The sequence below is a fragment of the Dermacentor albipictus genome, unplaced genomic scaffold, assembly GCF_038994185.2.
Source record: "Dermacentor albipictus isolate Rhodes 1998 colony unplaced genomic scaffold, USDA_Dalb.pri_finalv2 scaffold_23, whole genome shotgun sequence".
NCBI classification, from domain to species: Eukaryota; Metazoa; Arthropoda; class Arachnida; order Ixodida; family Ixodidae; genus Dermacentor; species Dermacentor albipictus.
This window is the reverse complement of record NW_027225577.1, coordinates 177,004-201,208: the sequence shown is the minus strand read 5'-3', so window position 1 is coordinate 201,208 and position 24,205 is coordinate 177,004. Positions and strand designations below refer to the sequence as shown.

The following is a 24,205-nucleotide window of genomic DNA, read 5'->3' as shown; positions in this document are numbered from 1 at the left end:
CATCAGCCGCCGATTTAATTTCCGCCGTAGTTCAGCCCCTTCCGGGCAGCAAGCGTCGAAAGGGTTACTCCAGAAATTCGTGGGACTGGTCCGATAGCGCGTAAGCGTTCTTTCCAGTCGCTCACCTTGCACACATACATCTCGGACGCATCCGAACGTGTCTGGTCGTATCCGAACTATGTGTCTAGTCATGCTTAATTAGTTAACAAATTGTTAGGCTTATTTAGTTGTATGGTGGCGGCGTTTGTTCAATGAATGAATTAACGAATTAAGTTTAATAAGCGCACGATGTCGGCTTTTGCTTAATTAATTAATTAATTAATAGTGATAAATTGGGAATAGATAATTCTGAGTGCCTTTAATTACTTGTCATTAGCCCATGTATATAACCTGAATTATATTAATTAGTCTCGCTATTGTTAATTACCCGCAATTATCCGTCATTACGCTTAAGTAATTTCATCGTAATTATTCTCCATTAGGCTCCCTTACCTTTCGATAGTCTTAAGGAGCCTCATTTAGGCTTAGATATTGTCGTCGTAAATAAACTTATTAGGTTTTTATTAACCTTAGTTACTCCTGATACATCGTCACTACCCACTGTATAAAGCCACATTCATAAATCTAAGAAGTCATGAGTAGTCATAAGGCATCCTCCTATATATATACCCCCGTAGGACCCCACGTATACCTAGGGAGAGCATCGTGTCATGCGTTATAGACAGACGGACGGACAGACGAACAGATTTGCGAGGGAAGTAGCCTTGTAACATGCTTACACATTAAAACGGGGCGAAAAGAAAGCTATGGCAAATGGCGTGAATGCAGGGTTCACGTGAGCTTTCTGCCCAGCTCGCCGGCTTGGGAGCAGGCGATTGTGCAGATTTGTCAAGCGAGATGGCCACGGCTGATTGTTGGCGAGGTATCCAACCGGAACTGAACCGGAACTGAACTGGAACTGAACCGACAATCGAAAAAAAAAAGAACATTATTTTGAAGCAAACCGCATGCAAACTGGGAAGTTACGACTATTTCTGCGCGCATTAATAATCATTGCGAATTGTTGCGTTGATAACGCGATATCTTGCGGAAAATTATCCATTTGCGTAGTCACAAAGCCATTTGAAGCCATAAGGATAGAGCTTAAGCGAATCCATGAACTGAAAATTATTCCAGTGTATGCTGGCTGCACTGCCATACTTGCAGGCTTGACGCGCCTGTATAGAAGTTAGTGCCAGAGTGTCCTCTGGTAATTTAAGCAGAAAACGCTGTGGCTATGACAGCCTACTGCTGCCGCAGTGACTGAGTACAAAAACGAAGGAATCGTTGAAGTCTTCGCCGTGGTTTGTAATGAATGCAGACAACTTTAGGCCTGTGTGTCGCCCGCGTGACGTTGGCCAGGAGAGCCAGTGCTCAAATTGCAAGCCACGTTTTTTCAACTAGGATCAATGAGCAATATCGCGCGTCTCGCTTCAAGTTTATCCGACCTCGGGCTTTCTAAACAACGTTATGGCACGTGATACGCGCCCTGGAAGCTATCTACGAGGAGAAAACGCGGCCACCAGTATCAGCTGCTCGTGTAAACAACGCCCAGTCAACCTGTCTCATCAGAGCTCGCGCCACGCCGTTCTGGTGAAAAACAATACTCATTCACCGGAACAGTATATTTACTACCCAAGCGTAAATCATTATTTTGCTCTCGAAGCGTTTAATGAGGTGCGCTATCCTTCTCCGTGTGGAAATAGTAAATGGTGGTACAGGTCACATGACAGTTCAGTTCCGCGTGCCTTCCAGGAGCCCGAGCAAGTTTGCCGCCTTTAGTCGGGTTCGTTCTCCACGCGCGAAGCCAGCCCGTGACTCGCACAAAGAGATTCGCGCAGGCGCTCTTTTCGCCTATACCGAAAAGGGCAATTCGCGCGTTTGAAATCTCACGCACACTATTCTTGGCCTTACCGTTGCACCACAAGCATTCATCGTTATAGAGCACAAGAAACTGAAAGCTGGGTGAGTTCGCACTTACCCATATTCATACTTTGGCTTGCGCATGACGCACACGTCCATGTGTATCATGCTCAACCCAACGCACGAATGTGAGTAGTTCCACAACATATGGCAGTATTTTCGAAGATCGGCCGCGTACCCTTCGCTGTGCCCACTCACTTTTTTGCTTTGCCCCTCCACGGACCGGCCCATCCGCACGACTGTGCCCCGAACTCGACGCAATGCCTCGTTAGAATTATGTTCCCGTCCCTGTGCCGAAGAAGACTTGGCGCGAGCGCGCACGCGGGAACGAGAGCGTAGCGCAGAAAGCAAACCAGCATCGCGCCTTCCGCCCATACCGTGTTTATCGGTGCGGTCAGTTCTGACAAGCGACAGGTTCGATGACTGATGATAATGGCACACCACTGACTGGGCAAACTTCCGGGTGCTTGCGGTCACCGGCGGCGTCGTTTCTTTATTGCCGCTTTCTTTTATTGGCAGCTGTTGGGTAGAGCGGGTGGACGAGAGGAGAGGGCGGAAGAGCAGAGGTGTGAGATCACAATCTACACGCACGCACAAGCACATACATAGCCCCTCTACCCGGGCCAGCCGCAATGCCAATGAGAAAGGACGCCTGGAGAACAAAGGGGGAAGGAGACGGGAAGGCCGGCTGTTGCGCGGCCTCGTAGGTAACGCGATCCTCTGGGCCCGAATTATCTGGCCCGCTCTGCGGCTGTCAGATGAGCGTAGGGCCGCCACCGAAAGGCGCCCCGGGAGGAACCAGCAAGGCTTCTGACCACGTTCCACCTTTTGTGTACCTCATTTTTGGGGGTTCGCGTTTTCTTTTTTTTTTTGCCTCCCTTGTTTCTCTTGGGTCTTCTCTTATATGTGTCGGGGAAGTGTCGCAGTTATCGTGCGAGAACTCTTGCATTCGCGCAGTTGTTCTTTTGGGGGGAAAAGTGTTCGATGTGAGATAATAAAAGTGAGTTTCTGTATTTTTTTCTTGTTCGTTTGTCAACGATTTCGTATTTTTTGCACCAGCACTTCTACCTTCTCTTCCCGTCCCCCTCTAGCTTACCAGTGCTAACGTATGTTAAGTCCTCGAAAGGAGGCACATGTAACCTGACCCTTCCAGTAAGTTGGTAGAGCTAACGTGCACAGGTGTCTAGCCAGGGACCGAAGGCGGGTGGGGAGATGGGCACACAGAGCACGTGCCTTCTTGAAATTGCTTCGTACGGCATATAAATACGTACGACAATCGGCCCTCTCCACCCCCTTTCCCCAACTCGCTCTCCTGGTCAACCGCGAGCCTGCCGATCACCTTCCGAAAAAAAAAATGCGTGATTGCACAGCCACTTGGCGCTTTCTACGACCAGTTGGCAAACACCACCAACATCGTAACCAGCAACCGTAAAGTTTATTTCCAAAATCCGGCCGCTACGTACCCTGCAGCCACCAAATGCTTTTCTAACGTCATCTCTCATAGGATATTTTCTTTCTTAGCTTCATAACAAGGCGTTGCGCGTCACAAGGACGTGTTAATTTGACAACACAGCGCAAGATTCACCGAGCTAAATCTTAATACTGTCGACCGCGGGGCAATAATAACGCTCAAAAATTACGAAATGGTGTCGCTTTACTGCTATGTAGTGGTCGTTACTTATATGTTCTTGTTGTTCTTTATTTTGTACCGTTGTCATGAAGCTTATGGTGACGCAGATTTCTGGATTGAACCGTTGTTGTGAGGAAACGTACTGAGACTGCAGACAGCCGAAGTTTGATATTTCTACGTGCCGTGGTGGCGTAGTGTCTACGGCGTTGCGCTGAAGCCCAAGGGCACGGGTTCAAATCCCGGAAAGGAGGCCGCATTTAGGTATGAAAGAAACGCAAAAGCACGGGTGTACTGAGCATTGTATGCACGTTAAAGAGCTCACAGGTGATCAAAATTACTACGGCGTACCTCATAATCAAATCGTGCTTTTGGCACGTAAAACCTTAGAATCCAATCCAATCATATCGTGGTCTTGGCACGTAAAACCTCAGAATTTTTTTTTTATACTCTTCCGGTGAAGCCATGGCAGCTCTGACAGCAGGACGTTGGTGTGCGCTGCAGTTTGGGCTGACTCACCCTACTGCTTACGCAGAATCCGGTAAAAAAGCGCCCCACAAGGCCCCTCACCTTCTGATACATTTGAGCAGTACCTTCTTCGCTTCTCTTAAACTTCAACGTTGTCCTTAGACCTGCGTATATTTCGTCCACGCAGTTCCTATCATTCAAGCAGGATTGATTTTCGTTACACTATCATGACAGCAAAACAAGACAAAAAAATGCCACAAAATCCTAACCTATCCCTTTTTCTTGCAACCTGAAATCCCTTTTTTAGTGTTTTCTTAGGTTCTGTTATGTGAGTGTTTGGTTAGAATAGTTCATGAGTGGTTAGCTTCCGAAGGTAGCTTCTGGAGTAGCATAACGACGCAGTGTGAACTTGATGTCTGTATTTTCATACGTTTCATTTCTTTCTTTTCTTTTTCATTTTTCTCTTCTCGTGATGCGTCGCTCTAAATAAACGACCCAAGGGATACCAGCGGAGCGATGGTGGCCGACCCACTAACAAATGGCGGAAGTAATGAATAATAAAATATTTTTCTATTACGGCACCGGGAACCTCAGTTCTTTCTTTTTCTTTCTTTTCTTTTCTTTTTTTTTTGCTCGTCAGTGGTTCGCAGAAAGGGGCGCCCCGTTATCACGGACATTAGGCGATATGAGGACACGGGTGATAAGAAATTAACAGAAGGGAAGGAATCCTTGAGGTCTTCAGACCCTATATCCACCCTCGTGGATAACACGGCTTTCATCATTTACAAAGTTACACCAGGAAAAATAATTGATCTTTAATAATCTGGCTAACACAAAGTTAGAAGCAGACGACGCCGCATGTCAAGCTTTGTAATAATTATGTTGCTTCTGGCTTTCAAGACAATTGATACTCCGTGTGAGACGTACCGCTGCATGGTAACCGACGGCGAGAAGTCACAGCCTCTTACTTTTCAAATGTCACGAGTTGTGGAGGCAATCCAGGATAAAAAATGAAGGTGAGCAACCGCCATTGAATTTTAAACTTATATCCCTGTGCGTAGGATAACAAAGGGCGCTTTTATGTGTACGAACTGGAGAAATCGACTCTGCCCGCATATTCGGAGGTGTTGATGCAAGCATGTGTCCCTGCAATCTGATCAAGCAAGTAAGTTATCAGACTCGTAACAGACGGATTCACAATAACAGCTGACTTTAAAATCTGTCGTGTTACAAGATTTTATTGGATCTGAGGAGGGTCACGAAATTGAGTCCCAGGGTTTATCTTACCACCTCAGCTTTTCTTTTTCCCGTCTATCGAAATCAGGGCTGATTGATGTATCAACGGTATTTAACGCCCCAGTACAATCCAGGCATTACGAAAGAGACGCAGCAGCGTACTCCAAGGCATGGGTTATCTGGGTTGCGTTACGGTGCACCCAAAGCGCAGTACACGGGCATTTGTGCAATCCGCCCCCTTCTTAATAGATACACTACAGTACATAATAGAGTACAGAAATCCGCTTGAGGACGCGATATCTAAAACTCCCTAATACTACCGTTGTGACGTAGTGCTTTGGAGTTGCTTTGCTAAGCCCAAGGGCGCGCCGTCGAATCCTGGCTTCGACGGCCGCATTTCGATAGGGGCGAAATTAAAAACGCGTGTACCGTGCATTAGGCGCACGTTAAAGAAACCCTGGTGGTGAAAAGTGATCAGAAGGCCCCCACTATAAGACGTTCCTCATAATCATGTAGGGGTTTTGACAGGTAAGATCCCAGCATTTAATTTAAAGCTCCCTAACGTTGCCCACCGCCACCGGTAATGCCACAAGCGGTACATGTCCCAGAGCACCAAAGTGTTCGTTGAGCTCCCCTCCTTAATGCGGCGCGGAGGTCGTGAGCACAGGATACCGACGTGACGGCAAGCACTCCAGTTCTGACACCGCCGAAGGAGGCTCGCATTACTCTTGCCGTCCTGGCGCGTGCTATCCGAAGGGGCACCGCTGGAAGACCCCGCGCGTCTCTAGAATGCAGCTAGCGCGCGTGCGTATCGCGACACCATCCGAGCTGCGCACCGGGTTGCCATCGAATTCCACGCTATACGGATCACGAAAAGGGCCGCGGCAGAGTGGCAAGAACAATGCGGGCCTAGAAGGCGCCAGCGCAGAGACGTTCGATTGTAATTGACGGTTTCCGACAGCGGCCTTCCAGGTGAAGCTGCACGCGCCGCTCGTTCTTCTTCTTCTTCGCGGAGTCCTTGGTCCCGGTCAGCGGGAAACGGGGGTGGGGCGCTGCCTTCACCTCTGCGGTCAGGCGTCGTCTTCCTCGTACAATTTCATAGGCATCCGTCAGACCTCTTCCCTCATCGCACGGGGCCTGATCCAGTTAGGAACGTCTGAACAACTTTGACTCCCGCTTGGTTTTTTGTTTTTCTTTTTTGTTCTTTGGTAGCACTTTTTCATTTATTTCTATCTCCTTCACTCTCTTTCGTTTCCGTTCTTTCTTCCTTCTTTCTCTTTCATTTATCTCCTTTTTCTTTGCTGTGTTAAGGGGTGGGGGAGGGAAGGGGGGTGCAGGGAGTCAGCTAGCGATAGCTGCTTAGCCAGATAACTAACATATGTTTCCACTAAATTAAATTATGGAGTTTACGTGCCAAAATTACGATCTGATCATGAGACACGCCGTAATTGTGCACTGCGGAATGATTGTGACCACCTAGGGTTCTTTAACGTGCACCTAAATCTAAGTACACGGGTGTTTTCGCATATCGCCCCCATGGAAATGCGGCCGCCGTAGCAGGGCTTGGATCCCACGACCTCGTGCTTAGCAGCCCAACATTATAGCCGCTAAGCAACCATGGCGAGTAGGTTCACATCACATCACTGGTTTATTTGATGAGGTAAGGATGAGAAACCTGATGGTTTATGGTTCTCCTCCCTGTACAGAGAGAGAGAGCACTCTTTAATTAATCCTGGAGAGGTTAGCCTGGCAGAATGCACATACGCTACTCCTGTACATGTCTGTATGCTTGTCCAGATGGTCACGGTGAGCGATGAAATTATATGCACATTGCACGACAGACACACAACGTACACAAAACGCACCAGCCCACTCAGCAACCTAAAGTATCTCATAGGGACCAGTGTCTCTGAGGAAGTGTAAATGCGCCTTTGTCGCACGATATACACAGGAAGCGCCAGTCCATGTCGGAAGCGCCGTCCGACAAGAACGTGTCTTAAGCGGTGCGGATGACAGTCTTTCATGAATGTTCAGTACGGACATTCAGGCTGTTTCCATTAGTGTATCTAGCCTTCAAGCACACAATAATCGTAGATTGTATTCACACATGTTACACACAGGGCCTGCAGTTATTATACGAAACGTGTAATGAATAGGAACACCCGTGTCAGACGCACGTTAACATCGCCCAAACAGCCAATTGATTTCTTTTTTCGAGTCTAGAAAGAATAAAGGAAAGACTGAGGGTGAGATGTAAGGGAACACACATAATCGGTGGTTATATTCTACTTAAGTGGTTCCTGTAGAATATTTATTTATTTATTTATTTATTTATTTATTTATTTATTTATTTATTTATTTATTTATTTATTTATTTATTTATTTATTAGAAGAAGTATTGGGGATCGATACCCAAGTGTCTCCGCAAGTCGTGCCGGGTAGTGGAGCTTTACCTCCCCCGACGAAGTACTGGCAGTGAATGCACCTCTGTTCTGCGTAATAAAACAATAAATCACAGCATTAGGCACGAGCTGGCATGCCACCAATGCCAACATGCGGCCTTCAAATGTTTTCCTGTTTGTACTAGCTCTTCAGGTGATCAGACGCCATGACAAGTCATTTCGTACTAGTGATGTGCTTCCGCAATTCTGCTACCATGCCCACGGTTATTCCGCGAAGAATTCTTCCAGATGTTTCCTTGCGATTTGTGTTTACTTTTGTGCGGAGGTGCTCAATCGTGCTCAGGTCAGAAGATCTCATTGCAGAGCAGCTAAAGCAAGTAGCAGCGGATATTTGTGTGTTGTGTCGCCTAGCGCGATCCAACACCCTAGGCAACTTCCACTGCGCAGAAGAAACAGCGTTACGGTGCCTATTAGACGCTTTTCGCAACGCTGGCATGAGGAGGAGCGCAGCCACTGGCGTTGCAGGCATCGCGCCTCAATGGTGTATGCGAGGTGAGACAGAAGGCATATCTGTCCGCGTTTAGAGCTTCAAGCGCACTGCCCATTTCTCTCAGACCAAGGCTACCCACAACGGTGTGGTAAGCACACGGCTTTATAGCAGGAACGCTGGTGTTTGTGCGCACAATGCTCATGCCAGCAGCAGAAGGTACAATGCTGTCTATATGATCCTCCATACAGAATACAAGTTCTATACATTTATGGATTAATGCAACTGAAACGACACAAGTTCTATATATTTACAGCCTAATGTAACTGTAAGAACACAACTTCTATATACTTATTAGCTAATGTAAATAAAACAACGGGATTTCTATGTGTTTATAGGTTAATGTAACTGGAACAACACAAGTTCTATATATTTAGAGCCTAATGTAAATGGAACAAAACAAGTTCTATATATTTATTCGTTAATGTAACTGGAAAAACACAAGTTCTATATACTTATTGGCGCATGTAAATGGAACAACAGAATTTCTATGAACCAATACACTAGTGTGAATGGAACACAAGTTCTATATACTTATACGCTAATGTAAACTAAACAAAACAAATTCTATATATTTATGAGTTAATACAACTTGAACAAGTTATGTATACTTATAACATAATGCAGATGGAACAAGACAAGTTATATATGCTTATATGCTAAAGTAAATGGAACAGCACAAGTTCTGTATACCTGCATACTAATGTAACTGAAACAACACAAGTTCTATATATTAATAGGTTACTGAAACTGTAACAACACACGTTTTATACAATTATACGCCTATGTTAAAGAAACAACACAAATTCTATATATCTAAAGGTTAATTCAAGTAAGTGGAACAGCAAAGCTTCTATACATTTATATGCTGATGTAAATGAAACAGCACAAGTTCTGTAAATTTATAGGTAATGTAGCTGGCACAACACAAGTTCTATATATATGTAGCATAATATAAATTTAACAATACTAGTTCTATATATTCATTCGTTAATGTAACTGTAACAACACAAATTCTACATACTTTTGCGCTAATGTAAATGAAACAACGGAAGTTCTATATATTTATACTTAATGCAACTGGAACAACACAAGTTCCATATATTTATAGCCTAATGTAAATGGACCATAAGTACTATATACCTATAAGCTAATGTAAATGAAGCAACACAAGTTTTATGTATATATAGGTTAATGCCACTGGAAGAACCGAAATTCTAAAGATTTATTCGGTAATGTAACTGGAACAGCAGAAGTTCAGTATACTCATAGGCTAATGAAAATGGAACAAAAAAGGTTCGATATACCTGTACGCTAATGTAAATAAAACTCAGGTTCTATACACCTATATGCTAATGTAAATGAAACAACACAAATTCTATATATTTACAGCTTAATGCAACAGGAAGAAGACACGTTCTATATACTTACGTAATAATGTATATGAAATAAAATAAATTTCCATATATTTATAGGTTATTCTATTTGGAACAACCCAAGTTCTATATATTAATAGGTTAATGTAAGTGGAACAACACAAGCTCAATTTACTTAAAGGCTAATGTAGATGAAACAAGTTATCTCTCTCTCCTTATATATATATAAATGAAACAACGCTAACTGTATATATCTACACGGTACTGCAATTGGAACAAACTAATTTCTATATATATATTCCTTAATGTAACTGGAGCAACCCAAACTCTACATACTTATAGGCTTATGTAAATGGAAAACAAGCTCTATGTGCCTATACGCTAAAGTAAATGAAACCACAAAAATTCTAAATATTTATAGGGTAATGTAACTGCCAGAACACAATTTCTATAAACTTATGTGCTAATGTAAATGAAACAACACAATTTCTACATATTTAAAGATTAATACAGGTTAATATGAGTTAATATAGGTTAATACCCGTACGATAATGTGAATGCAGCAACACAAATTCTATATATCGATAGGTTCATGCGAGTTTAACAAAACAAGTTCTATATACTTATGCGCTGATGTAAATGAAATGACAGAAGTTCTGTATATTTATAGGGTAATGTAACTCGCGCAGCAGAAGTTCTATATGCTTCTAGGCTAATGTAAATGAAACAACAGAAATTTTATGTGTTCATAGGTTAATGCAACTGGAACAAAACAAGTTCTATTACATATGCGCAGATGTATATGAAACAACACAAGTTATATATGTTTATCGGATAATATAACTAGCTCAACACAAGTTCTATATGCTTATACACTGATGTAAAAGAAAAAAAAACAAATTCGATATATTTATAGGTTAATGCAACTGCAACAACACAAGTTTGAAATGCTTATACGCTAATGTAGATGAAGCAACACAGATTCTGTGTATTCATAGGTTAATGCAACTGGAACACAAGTTCTATATATTTTATAGGCTAATGTGAGTGGAACAACACAATATAGAACCCCTTGCGAAGAGCTCGAGGGAAACGCTAAACGTAGCTCTCGCGTTCAATGCTTCACCTTCAAGAAAAATTCCGATTTTTCCCCAAAGGATTCGCAGGGCTTAACTTTGAGGTTTTTGAAAAATGCTAGGCTATAGCCCCGAAAAACTCAACGTTTCCTCTCATTGTTACCGGCCGGCCATACGACCCTGGAAAGCGCTGCAAATGCCGGGAAGACCGTACATGTAGCGTAATTGGCCTACTGTTGGCAACAGTGCTGCAGCCGCACGTTTTACCAAATATGAAGAGAAGTGCCCAGAGTAATTTTGGACATTGGCGCGTGCCATGTTTGTACAGCGCGGTCAGTTTAGGAGCAGAGGAAGTGCTCTTCGGAGCGCCTTCGCGCATCGCTTCTAGATGGCGGCACCCGTTTCATTCAGGGCCCGCAGACCGGCAGCTGCATGCCGCGCTTTCCGTTACAACTTGAAGGGTGCAAATATCCGAAATTTCGAATACTATTCGATCCCTTTTCGACTCAATAATTCACTCTTCAAGATTGTTGGACATTTACTTTTGTAGAATGTAAGGCATAACAAGGCTGTTTTGGAGGCTTCACGGAGCGAGATCGGTGCATTGAGGTCTGCTCTGACTGATTATGTAGCATCGACAAGCCGTGACTTCCTGTGGACAAGCGATTTCTGAAGTAAATAGCAAAATCTCGGGTTTTTCGTGCCAGAGCCACGACCTGATTATGGTACGCGCAGTAGCAGGAGCTCTGGATTAATTTTGCAAACCTGGTGTAATGTTAACACAGAGGTAAATCAAAGTACATGAGCTTTTTTTTTTTCATTACGGTCCACGTTGAAATGCGACCGCCGCAGCCGCGATCGAACGCGCGACATCGAGCTTAGCAACGCAACTACACGCCACTATGTACCACGGCGGGTGCTGAATAATTTCCATTTGAATGCAGCATTGAATGAACATTGAATAAGAATGTTTCGCTTTTGAGCAGCCCATACACGAACGTGTTTCGATTAAAACAAGTCGATTTGTTATTTGGCCACTGCCACCATCTTCGCAAACCGAGTGGATATATATATATATATATATATATGGTAGGGCGAAGTCAAATTTGTCAACAACTCGAAGCAAAGGCAAGAGAACGGGCGCACTACCATCTGCTAGCCGCCTGGTTAGCTCAGGTGTTAGAGCGGCTGCCCCGGAAAGGCGGTGGTCCCGGGTTCGAGTCTCGGACGAGGACGAATTTTTCTCCAACTGCGAGGCTTTTCCTTCGAGGAACCTGTATGGGTTTCCTTTCTAGCAATTGCTACGAACGGGTGGATGTCTGATTTTCCCTTTTATATATGCCTGTCAACCGCTTCTTCATGTACACTACATGGGGGCTCCATGAGATATCTCTGGTTAGCTCAGGTGTTAGAGCGGCTGCCCCGGAAAGGCGGTGGTCCCGGGTTCGAGTCTCGGACGAGGATGAATTTTTCTCCAACTGCGAGGCTTGTCCTTCGAGGAACCTGTATGGGTTTCCTTTCTAGCAATTGCTACGAAAGACCCGCCGTGGTTGCTCAGTGGCTATGGTGTTGGGCTGCTGAGCACGAGGTCGCGGGATCGAATCCCGGCTACGGCGGCCGCATTTCGATGGGGGCGAAATGCGAAAACACCCGTGTGCTTAGATTTAGGTGCACGTTAAAGAACCCCAGGTGTTCAAAATTTCCGGAGTCCTCCACTACGGTGTGCCTCATAATCAGAAAGTGGTTTTGGCACGTAAAACCCCAAATATTAATTGCTACGAACGGGTGGATGTCTGATTTTCCCTTTTATATATGCCTGTCAACCGCTTCTTCATGTACACTACATGGGGGCTCCATGAGATATCTCTGTCAATCATGACACCCAAGAGTTTGTAAGACCGTACAAATGGTATCATCTACCCACTGATTAATGTACTGTAGTGCGTCATGGGCTTACGCGTAAATGCCACAAGTGCACATCCGATGAAATCTCCAGGCCTTGATTGCGGAGGTATATAGTGTGTAGTATGAGTGGGCTTTTTGTAGCCTTGCGCGCAGCTGTATGCGTGTCACTGCGGACGACCAGGCGCATATGTCGTCCAAGCGCATTGGTAATTTACCTGTGTTTTGAAGGTAATCAAGGAGACCAATCAGCGTGAGGATAAACAACGTAGGGCTCAGTATGCCATCATGGGGGACGCCACAGCAGATGTAATGTATAGGAGTGTGACCTCTTCTAAAATGGCGAGGATGACTTCATGTGTAACATTGTCGTACGTCCCTTTGACGTCATGGAACAAAGAAGCGCAAACACATTTATATCTTTTTTGGTGCTGAACGTAGGTAACCAGGTCGACGACGTTATCAATCTATGAGCGGTCACGTCGGAAGCCTGTCATGTCATATGGGTAGACGTTGTAGTATTCCAAGTACCACTCTCACTCCAGGCATGCGAGGATCATCATTTTCATCACTTTGGCTTTGCCCACACAGCTGTAGACCGCTGAAAACACTAAGTGACGAAATACAAACAAAACTCATAGATTGTCGTGTAGGCTTTCGCCACGAAAAAGGAACTTGCATTTTCTATTTGGGTTCTGCATTGCTTAAAAAACTTTCTTTTCAATTTAAATCTGATTATTTGCGATACTTTGTTTAGTAGACGGATAACAGCATCAAGAATTTAACAATCGGTTGTCGCTAAACATTTGGTTAGTTTCGATATTCGAAAACACCGAACAGTTCATTTTCAATTCCGAATAGGAATAATTAGTGCCTAATATACGATTCGTATTGGAAACTTCGAATATTCGCGTAACCCTACTTTGTTTTCGATTTTTTTTTCTTTTGCGGCCGTGCTTCTCCTAACATAACACAGCAAGCTGGGGGAGTTGGTGACTGAACATGTTCCTAGGGGTGGGCAGCGCAACCCGGACAAAAGGACGAAAGCCTGCGCTCGTATCGTCCACTTCCTTTTGTCCTTCGTTCAAGCTACGCTGCCCACCCCATCTCCTAACATCTTTCTGTCTCTAATTACATTGCCTATGCAGAGTAGCATGTAGGCGCCTACATATATGCCTGTCTAATTATCTGCATTTCACCAGCTTCTCTCCTTCTCTCTCTCTCTGACAAGGTGGGTGAAATGTCACTACTTAAATATAAGCAAATGAGGCAAGAACAAAAATAACAAAAGAAATATCCAACGGCGTTAGCAGCCACCTAAGTCACAGGAATTCTGACAACTCGCCAGTAATACTATAAAAAAATTAAATTATGGAGTTTAACGTGCCAAAACCACTTTCTGATTATGAGGCACGCCGTAGTGGAGGACTCCGGAAATTTTGACTACCTGGGGTTCTTTAACGTGCACCTAAATCTAAGTACACGGGTGTTTTTCGCATTTCGCCCCCATCGAAATGCGGCCGCCGCGGCCGGGATTCGATCTCGCGACCTCGTGCTCAGCAGCCCAACACCATCGCCACTGAGCAACTACGGCGGGTGCCAGTAATACTATCATCAGCAATGGCGATGTAATGTATTCATATCCGTCAAAAGTAAGCTCCAGCTGAAGGACTGCATAACATCGCCTGCATTTTTCTGTTTGTACCACCATAGGGTACCCTTCTTGCCAGCACTGATAAGTAGCAGCGCTGCAGTGGCAGTCAATGATTCCTCTGGACATGGACACGAGACGGCAGCTTCGCGTTTAACGTTCGTGCACCTGAGGCAGTTTCTCTCCGTACCGCTTGCGCTACGCCATCACACTGAGAGCCTTCTTTGCATCGAAATGCAGTGCTTCTTACTGTATTAGACTGCTTGTCTTTCAGTGCATATATATGGCCTTGTCCTGCGTCAACTTTTCTTCTCACTGATTTCATGTAGCGGCCATTCGTTACGGCTTCTTCAATATTTCCCATGTTATAATTTCAATATCCCTTACTTTCTTCTTCTTTATCAGCTTTGAGAGTTCAGCAAGTTTTATCTGATCTCTTCATGCTTTGTAGTTCCTTTATTAGGTCCTTTGTTACTTGAGCCCCACTCTATTTAACCTCGTGCTCATCGACCTGGTTCACGTCCTTCCGCAGTCCGTCCATGTGTCGATCTATGCAGACGATATATGCTTTTGGTCATCAGGAGTGACGCGTCCCCAGGTGCGCGCCAGACTTCAAAAAGCGGCCACACTAACATCATGTTATCTTCGAGCGCGAGGCCTGGAGGTGTCCTCCGAGAAGTGCTCTATGGTCGCTTTCACGCGCAAAGCAATGAAACCGTACGTTGTCAAAATTAATGGACATCCGATTGCCTACGAGAAGACGCACCGCTTTCTAGGAGTGATAATAGATCGAGACCTCTCCTGGAGTCCTCATGTCTCGTACCTAAAAAGGAAATTACTCATGATAACTCACGTGCTCAGATTTCTTGCAGGAAAGTCGTGGGGTGCGTCTGTGAGTGCGATGCTCCAACTCTATAATGCACTGTTCCTCGGTTTCCTGCGCTATAGCTTACCTGTACTGGGTGGGACCAGTAAGACCAACCTCCGTGCCCTCCAGTCTGTACAAGCTCAAGCTCTACGAATTTGCCTTGGACTTCCCAGATGTGCATCGACGGCAGCAACAATAGCCATCGCGCATGACCACCCCATCGATACGTATCTTCAAGTCGACGCTTTAAGGATGCATATCAGGCACTTCGCGCGACTTCCATCGCATCATCTCGCCCCCCTTCCTGCCACTCGACCTCGTTCCGCGTTTAGCAGGATTATTGCCGCCACCCACGGAACTTTACCATCAAACTTCCCGCCTGCAGCACGACCATCTCTACCGCTGTGGTGCCTTCATCCACTCCAGGCTTTTCTTGATATTCCCGGTATCAAGAAGAAAACGGAGATGTCATCTTTTGCCCTCAAACAAACCGTGCTTTCATTCCTACATGACAAACACAAAGAACGCATCCACGTTTACACGGATGGTTCTGTCTGCTCTAATAGCTCAGCTGGAGCAGTGGTTATTCCCGCAGAGTCTGTCACCCTCAAGTTCAAGACGTCTCACGTAACATCATCGACGGCTGCAGAACTCGCAGCTATCCGTGCTGCTTTAGAGTTTATTTGTCACAAATCGTCACAGTCATGGTCCCTCTTATGTGACTCGAAGGCAGCTCTCCAGTGTCTGATGTCCCCTTTCAACCACGGACCAAATATGCAACTAGTGGCAGACATCCGACTACTCCACCATCAAGCAATCAACAAAGGGCACAACGTCATCTACCAGTGGATACCGGGTCACTGCGGAATTGCGGGCAATCATCATGCGGATGATGCCGCCCGATCGGCCCACGATGGTGCCCACGTTGTACCACTACCACTGTCACGAAGACATGCAGCCACAAGTCTTCGCTCCCTCGCCGGCGAGCTCACGCAGAATCTGTGGAACACCAATGAGTTCACGAACGAACGTCTTTACAGGTTGGATCCATGTCTGCAACTCCGCCTACCACCAGGGTTACCACGAGCGGAAGCAACACTTCTGTGCCGCCTGTGGCTCGGCGTGGCATTCACGAACTCTTATTCATTCCGCATTGGAATGGCCGACAGCCCTACTTGCGGCACCTGCGGCTGCGAGGAGACGATTCAGCACCTCCTTTGTGACTGTCCCAGCTACAAAGTGCCAAGAACTGTGCTCGTAACCGCGCTCGAAAAACTGGACAATCGCCCCTTTACAGAGGAGGAGGCTCTAGGACACTGGTCCAGACGGGCTTCGGCACTCAAGGCCTTAAGGGCTTTGCTGAAGTATTTAAGGACATGCGAATTGTGCGATCGCCTTTGAGTGTTGTATCGCGTAGTGTCGCGGTTCCACGTGAATTTCCTTAATTTTTTTTTCTCCTCTTCTTCTTCTTTCTCCTTTTATTCCCTTTACCCCTTTCCCCAGCACAGGGTAGCCAGCCGGTACTTACACTGGCTAACCTCCCTGTCTTTCCTCCTCTTTGTCTCTCTCTCTCTTTCTCTTGTTACTTGGGAGAACTTACCTACTGGTTACTTGGTGCCTTACCTCCCAGTTCAAATGCTGCTTATGAAATCAGCGAAGTTACGGTTTCATTCATTACCTCTATGTTATGTCCATCTTCCTGTTCTAAAACTGCATATTTTTGTGTGAGCACCTGCCTGAATTTGTCTGCTTTTACACTTACTGCGTCTAGGTTGGCCTGTTTCTTCTTGAATAATTTTAGTCTTTCTCTCTTCAAATTGAGAAAAAACCTAGACCTCACCAACCTATGGTAACAGCACTTTACCCTGCCTAGCACTTCCACATCCTGCAATATATGCTGGGATCGGCAGAGACTATGAAACTTATTTCATTTCTTGTTTATGCATTGGGGCTGGGCTTTCCACGTCCACTTCCTGTTACTACGCTTCCTGAAGAAGGTATTCATTATTCGGAGCATATTCCTTTCCGCAATTTCTACCCACATCTTTTATCTAGTATTATTAGAATTGATGCCGTAGTTGCCAATTGCTTATTCCCCTGTCTGCTATTGCCCTAATTTTGCGTTGAAGTTGCCCGTGACTACAGTATACACAGTTTGCACTTTTCTGATCGCTAATTCAACACCTTCATAAAACTGTTCTATGTCTTCATCATCGTGACTGGAGGTTGGAGCATAGGCTAGTACTACACTTAATCTATACCTCGTATTTGGCTTTATTACAATTCTGATGATACAGTAAAAGCAGCGAAAGAATTCTGTACCAGTACTTAGAGCAGTCACGCTAGCTTCATTCGAAGTATTGATCAACGTGATACAGAGGCTCCTTCTGTAACTAGCGATGAAGTTAGAAGGGCCTTGCAAGACATGACCCGGGAAAAAGCCACAGCAGAAGATGAAATAGTAGTCGATTTTAACAAAAATGTAGAAGATATTGCACTTGAAAAGCTTGCTGCCCTTTATACTCAATGCCTCACGACTTCAAAAGTACCAGAGAGCCGGAAGAATGTCAATATTATACTAATCCATAAGAAAGGAGGCGTTAAATAATTGAAGAGTTATAGGCGCATAAGCTTGCTTTCAGTATTATATCAAACATTCACCGAGATTATTTCCAAGAGAATCAGATCAACACTTTGCTCCAGTCAATCAAGAGAACAGGCTGGCCTCAGGAAGGGATATCCTGGAATGGATCACATCCATCTCACCAATCAGATAATCGAGAAATCCGCAGAGTACAATCAGCCTTTTTATGTGGTTTTCATAGATTACGAAAAGGCATTTGATTAAGTAGAGATACCAGCAGTCATAGCGGCGTTACGTAATCAAGGAATATAGGAGGCTTACATAAATATCTTGAAAAATATCTATAAAGATTCCGCACCCACCTTAGTACTCCACAATATAAGTAGAAAGTCACCTATCAAGAAATAGGTCAGGCACAGAGACATAATTTCTTCGACGCTATTCAGTGCATGCTTATGAGAAGTATTCAAGCTATTAGAATTCGAAAGCTTAAGAGTGAGGATCAGCGGCGAATGTGACATCGTCCTGTTCATTAACACTGGGGAAAAATTACAACAAATGGCTGAGGACTTTAACCGAGAAAGCGTGAGAGTAGTGTTGAAGATTAATATGCAGAAGACAAAAATAATGTACAATAGCCTGGCAACAGAACCAGAATTCAGGATCACCATTCAGCCTTTAGAGTCTGCATAGGAGTATATTTACCCTGATCATACGAAGGAAATTTGTAGCAGAATAAAAATGATTCGTACTGCGTGCGGCAGGCATTTTCCAATCTTCACTGGGAGCTTACCACTGTAGTTGAGAAGAAAAGTGTACAATCATCACATTCTACACGTGCTAAAATATGGGGCAATAACTTGAATGTTAACCAAGAAGCTCGAGAACAAGTTAATTAAGGGCCGCGCAAAGAGCGAAGGAACTAAAAATGTTAGGCTTAACGTTAAGAGACAGAAAGATGGAGGTGTGGATGAGAGAGCAAATGAGGATAGCCGATATTCTAATTGACATTAAGAGAAAGAAATGGAGGTGGGCAAGTCATGTAATGCGTAGGCTATATAACCGGTGGACCAATAGGCTTACAGAATGGGTGCCAAGAGAAGGGAAGCGCAACCGAGGAGGGCAGAAGGCTAGGTGGGGTGATGGAACCAGGAAATTATATTTGCAATGTATTGCGTGCGGTGCATTGCAATATTATATTTGCAATGCACCTACCCTCTGCCAAAAGACTTGGACGTTGAGATATTGTGGCGACACCGCTTTAATTAGATGCCGCTGTAGCATAGGAAATGCGTGCCCAGGCTGAGGATACTTCGTCTAAGCGCAGCACGCTCCCTGAGGTGCTCAATTTCGTTGGTAGCAAAATACAGCAGTTTTGTGGGTGAGATTGTATTATTTTTTCGATGTCGCTGTAGCATGCATAGAAAATGTGTACCCAGGCAGAACATACTTCCTCTGAGCGCCGTACGCATCCTGAAGTGCTCAACTTCGTTGGCGGCAATATGCAGCACCTTTGTGTGTGAGGCTATATTATTTTTCTTAAAACCGCGCGCAGGAAGCAAATATGGGTTGCAGTCCAGCAGTGAACGTCTATAAATTGTGGCACATGAAACATCCGGCATCGCGAGATCTCGGAGCGAGTACTCGGAGATTTCGGTCACGCGCAAGACGCCGCTGGCGCTGTGTTTACGTAGAGTGGCAATGACGCGATGCGCTCGTGGCCGAAACCTGAGCCCGCTCCGGACTACGCATTTACTCTCATTTTTCGACATGACGCAGGTTCTCGAGTAACGCACTAAAAGGCGAAAAGGTGCACGCGACGAACGACGAAAAATAAAAGCGCAAGAAGGGCCATGATCCTTATTTATTGACTTCTATACTATTCGATAGCAATCAGCATGCTGTGATATCTCTCTGGGCGTGAACTACAAGCGCTGAAATAAACACACTGGTCGTGTATGAAAATGCGATCGTTTTGTCTCTCGTCGCTACAAGAAGGCCATGACGCCGCACCTAAACGAGGAATAGGAGTTCGGCCTAGAAAAGCAGTCCTGGCAAAAGGCGCGATCTTGGGTACGTATCTCTCTCTCTCTCTCTCTCTCTCTATATATATATATATATATGTGTGTGTGTGTGTGCGTGCGTGCGTGCGTGTGTGTGTGTGTGTGTGTGTGTGTGTGTGTGTGTGTGTGTGTGTGTGTGTGTGTGTGTGTGTGTGTGTGTGTGTGTGTGTGTGTGTGTGTGTGTGTGTGTGTGTGCGCGCGCGCGCGCGCGCGCACCTGCGGCGCCACCCCCTGTTGATATTTGTTGTCCTTTTTGTTTTGGCGCTGTCTCGACGTCAGTCCGGAGTGTCATTCTCAGCCATCGGTAACGAGGTGGCGACAGTTCCTTCTCTATCTCCGCCTTCCTCCCTTCCCTCTCTCTCTCTCTTCTCTCTCTCTCTTGTCATATCGACGGGTGCCGATCACTTGTCGGTGGCGGGCGGCTCTCGACAAGTGATCGGCGCGGGGTGCCGACGCCCAGCCACCTGCTTCAAGTTCGTCGATTGCCGAAACGACCTAATTTCGCGCCGGCCCTCTTTTTAACAAGCTCGTTCTCGCCCAGGCTCCTCAATCGCCGCCGTTCGATTCTTCGCGAGACGATAGAACGAGGTTTGTTTCAGCGAACTTTCCCCTGGAGTGGCATTTCTTGGCATTTCTTGGTCGCAGAAGGCGTTTTTTTTTCTTTTGCGACCTATTTCCTATTGTTACTAGCAGCGCAGTTTAGAGAGGCTGACTCTTTCTTTTTTTTTCTCTCATTTAAGAGGTTCTTCGAGGACACAGCACGCAACTAAGTATTTCCGACACGTAATGAGCTATCGGTGGGGCAAAAAATACGCACCGTGCCACGATTCCCACTGCGGTATCGGCTAAAGATCCTCACGAACTTACGCATGCTTCATGCTCAGATAGACGCATGCACGCGCACAGTTCACTCTAGCTGACTTCTCTTAGTTTATGCTATGCGTTACAGGATTTTTCTGTAATGTCGAAGCTGAAACACTTAAGGTACGGTGAGCATGACCAGGGTCCGTCACCATGACTGGAAAGCAAGGGAAATGTAATTGTACGTTAATTCGCTTTCACAAAATGAGAGCGAAGTTTGGATACCCAATCATCACTTAACTTTCTTCTGCGTCTCAGTCATACATATCATACTCATCACCCAGAACCCGGAGTAGCATGTCAGGCGAACAGTCACGCTAACATATCCAGCATATCATTAAAGCTTGTCGGTCTCTCTCTATCTCTTCTGTGTCTTCCAGCCGCATCCAAACCTTGTATGCACAAGTGTCATATGAGACCGCGCTATAGCGAACGAAATTTTTCCCATCGAAGCTATACTGCGAAAACCGGTGTGACGAGTTTAAAGAATTGCATGATTCAAGTGGCGACGCTGTTCGACGTGCGTCAGGCGCTGTGAATCTGTGATAGCGGTGATGGTGAACGCCTTAAAGTGATGCGTTTGAGATTTGATATTTAATGACATGCATGCAATGAAATGTGACGGACAGTGATTGGACGTGCAGCAGCGCGTGCCGGGCCCGCCGCGGACGGTAACGACGTCGCTTAACCACCTTACCACGCCCAACGAAATGTCTCTGCTGCCTGCGTACGCGCGTCTTCGCCGTTTATTTGTCGCTGCCGCACTTATTCGAAAGGAACGGCGCAACCCTTATTGACCGAGTTCGCAGTTCTACTTCGACAGCATTTTGGGGGGTTTGGGCGTCGCACGAACATGTCGCTGATAGAGCCGCTGACGGCTGTCTTTGGTTCCCGCGCGCACATCTGCGACTGGATCTGAGCCAAGCATACAACGTTGCGCTACTCTCGTGGCAGCTATTAACGCCTGCGGCCCATGCTGGTCCTTTGATGCCGTACGCGAGTGTCTAATTCCCTTCTTTCCGAGGGTTCTGTTGTGACATTAGCCGTACATGGAACGATTTCTGAGGAGCATAGATACGAGAGCGCCTACTGGAACATCGTCCCGGCTGGTCGTTGGCTACGAAGGCAGTGAGAGAGAGAGAAAATGAAAAGGAAATGTAGAGAGGTTAACCAAGGACGTGCCCGGTTGGCTACCCTATACTTGGCGACGGGGAAAGGGGAAGAATAGTGAAGGTATTGATGAAGGGAAAATGAGACATCCACCCAAACGTAGCTAAGTGCTAAGCAGAATTATTACGTCAAACTCTGGTCTTTGCTTCTGAGTTGTTGATAAATTCGACTTCACCTGCCATCTGCTAGCGGCCTGGTTAGCTCAGATGGTAGAGCGGCTGCCCCGGATAGGCGGTGGTCCCGGGTTCGAGTCCCAGACCAGGACGAATTTTTCTTCAACTGCGAAGCTTCTCTTTCGAGGGTTTCATTTCTAGCACTTAGCTACGTTGCGGTGGATGTCTCATTTCACCTTTATCAATTGCTTCTCTCCACCTTGCGGGTTTTCGCAGAACTATTACGTCAATAGTGGAGGTACTTTAGTGCTTTCTGAGAACGACTGGCTTGTGCGAGCGCCTTTGACTGCGTAGGGCTGTCCGTGCGTGTGCTCCTATTCACCTCATTCATTGTCTCTCTCTCTCTCTTCTATTCTTATTTTCCCTCCACCCAGTCTGGTATGGAAAACCGGACCCTTGACTTATTAACATCCCTGTCTTTATTTCACCTTTCTCACTCACTGAGAAACTCGTAAAACAGGGACATGCAAGCGTATACATGGTGTTCCAGCGAACACTTTCAAAAATTTCAAAAGGTTGCCTGAGGCAGATAACGCAATTCTAGTTGATGAGGTGGTTTACTCGAAGTGGGGGACAATACTTGCAACAATACATTAAAATACAGAATTGACAAATTTAAAAAAATTCAATAATTAGCTTTTTAAATATTTGCCATATGACCAATACTGCAATTTACAAATTTTAGCCGTAAAGTTTGCAAGGCGGATCCACTTGGAACGAATTCTCGGGATGACACCAATTTCAAGATATTAATTACCGAACTTTGCGGAGAAATGCATTGGCGTAGTCACGTTCCACTTACTTTTGTGCTTGAATGCATAAAACGACGTTTCGTTAATTAAGTAACTGGAACACCAGTTCCACCCAAATATGTGGAGAATCCTCGTTGTTTGTCATCGATTGTGTTGCTTTCAGCCACAATTTTTAGCTTACGCTGATGTTGCATACTTGTGGTGCTCGAATAATATTAGCTTCTCAAGCAATGGGTATAAATTGGATCTGCAGAAACTTAATTGAGTGAGTTATGGGATATTACGGGCCAAAACAACGAGATCATTATTAGGCATGCCGTAGTGGGGGACTCCGGCTTAATTTTGACCAGTTGCGGTTCTTTATCGTGCATCTACACGATGTTTTATTTTAGCTGCACCAAATTCTTAAAGATTTCCGGTGGTAGATAGCACAAGTCTGACCCTTGATCTAAATTACGAGATGAGACGACCATTGCTTCTATAAGAAATCAAGAGGTTTAATTGAATATTTAACATAGTTGCGCTAATTAACTGCCTAATTCATTACTTTACGGCACATATTCCAATCTACGAATTGCAGCCGATAAGTTCACAAGGCGTATCCACTTGGAACGAATTATCAGCACTACAGCAGTTTCGAGATATCATTTTTCAATGTGACCGACGAAATACATTGTCGTCAATGCTTTCATCGGACACACTTAAAAAATAATGTCTCGAAACTGACACAATCCTGAGAATTCGTTCCAAGTGAATACGCCTGGCGAATTCACTGGCTATAATTCGTACTTTGAAATATGTACCATAAAGTAGATAATGAAAATGTTAATTAGCGCTGTCATGTGAATTATTCAATTAGGTCTTTTTGATTTCTATTAAAAGTAGTAGCTATGCCATCGAGTAATTTAGATCAAGGGTTAGAATTTTTCTATCTGCCACAGGCAACTTTTAAAAAAATTTGGTGCAGGCGAAAAAACATATATCTAAGCACAAGGGCGCTTTTCTTTCACGCTCGCGTCGGAATGCCGCAGCCATGGCTGGGAAACGAACTCACGACCTTGTGCTTAGCAGCCGAACGTCACACTCGCTATGAGCCACCACGGCCGCGTGGACCTCAGAAACAATGATAGACTTCCCACACAACTTACCTCGCGTGGTGTAGTCATGTACTGGTGTTTTCGGATCAAGTAGCACTCGTATATCTCACACATCGGCAGTATGCATTTAGCGTAAGAATTTTAAGGCATCTACGCCCTTCTCGCGAGCAGTCATTCAGTCTGACACGTGGTGTTGCAACTCTGTACCCAAGTAAAGGAAAGCGAGGGTGGCGCTGCGTACTACAGGCCTACAGCGTGCATTCACGGAGGGTTAAAATCGCGTTCACTGGAATTTCAGACATGCAATGCAATAATAGGCTCTGAATCGGTGCATCCTGCAGATTGTCTTCCCATTCGCGTGTCCCCATTGCGCAAAATATTGACAAGTGT

At 45.2% G+C, this 24,205-nt stretch overlaps 1 protein-coding gene across 7 annotated transcripts in view; it reads right to left on the bottom strand.

The window, feature by feature from the left end:
• Nucleotides 1-24,205, bottom strand: part of LOC135898918 (uncharacterized) — a 215,214-nt gene that overhangs the window by 45,752 nt on the left and 145,257 nt on the right. The window contains exon 2 of one of the 7 annotated variants that reach the window (XM_070529531.1): nt 7,706-7,785. The exons of the other annotated variants lie outside the window; for them this stretch is intronic. The gene's annotated coding sequence lies outside the window, so the exon portion shown is untranslated. The remainder of the gene's footprint in view (nt 1-7,705; nt 7,786-24,205) is intronic. 7 annotated transcript variants of the gene reach the window in all.